This window comes from Agrilus planipennis, unplaced genomic scaffold (genome assembly GCF_000699045.2).
Source record: "Agrilus planipennis isolate EAB-ADULT unplaced genomic scaffold, Apla_2.0 scaffold247, whole genome shotgun sequence".
Taxonomy (NCBI): Eukaryota; Metazoa; Arthropoda; class Insecta; order Coleoptera; family Buprestidae; genus Agrilus; species Agrilus planipennis.
Window position 1 is genome coordinate 430,222 of NW_020442433.1, and position 2,225 is coordinate 432,446.

A 2,225-nucleotide genomic window follows, 5' to 3' on the forward strand; every position below is an offset into this window, starting at 1 on the left:
CTATGCGTGGAATGAGAATCTTAAAATTTTACTTTTTTGACAATAGTTTTGGTGATACGACGATTTATGACCTTTTCAGAAGTCTATCTCTCACCGTTTCTGAGATGGCTTCCACCAAAAAACTCGAGGTAGCTTCAGCCATGCATTTTATGGGACGTATATTTCCAATAGAAATGAAAAATTAAAAAAAAGGCCTCTGACAGGCGCTAGAACAAAGCTTTGTTTATCTCCCTACAAAATTTCAAATATCTATTTCAAATATTAAACTCATGTTATGCAGAATAGATAAGCATGTTTTTACTCTACGGCGCGAGTACTACTGAATCCCCTTATAATGAATTAAGAATGCGGTAAATTTATGAGTCTACTTAAAATCGTAGTAAGTATGGCAAACTCAATAACGCTATTGTCCAAATTTTCAAAATTCAAATGGAAGTAGTGGTGGTCACCGTGAGATAAACACAGAACATGGTTAATCAGTAGTATTAAATATAAAATTACTTACTTAAAAAATTCTAATTTACTGTTTACCTATGTAGAAACATTTCCAAATAATTTTTCTGAGTAAAGTTACTTTTCCTGAANTCTACGCAATGAAATTTCTAAATTTTAGTTTTATCCTGTTGATCCTGGTCAGGACCATTTATTAAATTATTATAACGTTTGATCAATGTTTATAGTAAAACATAACTCAATAAAGTATTTTCCATTTTGCCAATAGAAAATACGTCTAAAAAAATAAAATTGGTACTATTTTTAATTAGTTTTTACATTATCATATATAATGATTCCTTGCCAGTAACGCATTTTATTAAAATGAAATGAATCTCGTGAAGAAAAAATTCCTATTATGTCATGAATATGATGAACACTCCTCTTTATTGTTTTTTTTTTTAATAATTTCACTTATTTTTTTACAGCTGTTGATGATGTTTAGGGCGTATATACGTTATCATGTTTCGAAGAAGAAACTAACCTGCAAAGTATTTTTGTTCTGTAGTCCAGCTCTTGAATATGTTCAACAATCAAATTCAATATTTATTTGCCTGAAAAAAGTGTCTTCATATATATCTAAAGTATGTTGCCTTATTTTTAAGAATAGAAAAAATTCACTTCAGTTCCTAGTTTATATTAGTATTCGCTGTATAGTATTTAAAAAAAAACAGTATGAACTATTTAAGTTGTGTCTTACACAGTAACTAAACATGTGATATTTTATGAATTTTATTTATACTTCATTTATATTAAAGTGTTTCTTTTATCGCAAACACGACAGACACATCTCTCGCAGATAAATTTTGAATACATTTGTGATTTTTATTTGTAACAGTAAATAAGATTGTGTAGAAATATTGATATTTGTCGGCCACATGTACTATATTACGTATTTATTTAGTTGTTCAATATGTCATACATTTCACCGTAATTGTTCGCGTCACCAATATTAATATTAATTATGTTCAGTTGTCAAGTCTAAACGCAAATCGAAATTAAGTGATTTATAAAATGTAAGCGGAAACACTTTAAAAAATTGCAAAACTATTTTAAGTTGCGTACTTGTAATAGCAATTATAATTTATTATATAAAACGTCTAGATAAAATTAAATGATATATTCTTAAAATTTTACTTTTTTGACAATAGTTTTGGTAGACTTGATAATCTCCCATCCCTTTTAATTTTTTCTTGTATAACAAATTTTATTTTGAAAATGCAATCGCTGAGTATTTTTGCCTGTGATAGGAGTTTGAGTTTCTATTGCTGTAAGAGCCAATTAAGTCGTTGAGTTTTTGCGATCTTGTTTTATTCCTACAGAAATCAACTTTGTAGGATTTTTTTAACATTGTCGAGAAGCAGAATTCTTACAACCGGAAACGAAGTGTTCATGTTACATACCTATACATACATTTGTGAACACTACACATTCCTTGTTGATGTTTGGAAATTATTATAGATGTCGATGATCGAAAAAATGTTGATTTACAAGTTTGTTTTCTGTCAACATCAAAATGTTAACATCTTCAAAAAAAAATGTTAAATACAATTTTGCATTGTACATTAATAATGAATATCCCACCTACAACAAATACATTTTGAAAGGTAATATTGTTGTATTATATTTTAGCCTCTATTATAGGCAAATATTTTCATCATTACAAACTTGTGAAGAGCATTATTGTAGAAATTGTAACAAGAATGAGTAAAGACAATAAATTAAAAATGCTA

The 2,225-nt window shown here is 27.9% G+C and overlaps 1 protein-coding gene across 3 annotated transcripts in view; it reads left to right on the forward strand.

The window, feature by feature from the left end:
* The window catches only part of LOC108740250 (proline dehydrogenase 1, mitochondrial), a 186,802-nt gene extending 184,577 nt beyond the window's left edge, over positions 1-2,225 (forward strand). For all 3 annotated transcript variants that reach the window (XM_018474502.1, XM_018474501.1, XM_018474504.1), the window contains one exon: positions 921-2,225. The gene's annotated coding sequence lies outside the window, so the exon portion shown is untranslated. The remainder of the gene's footprint in view (positions 1-920) is intronic.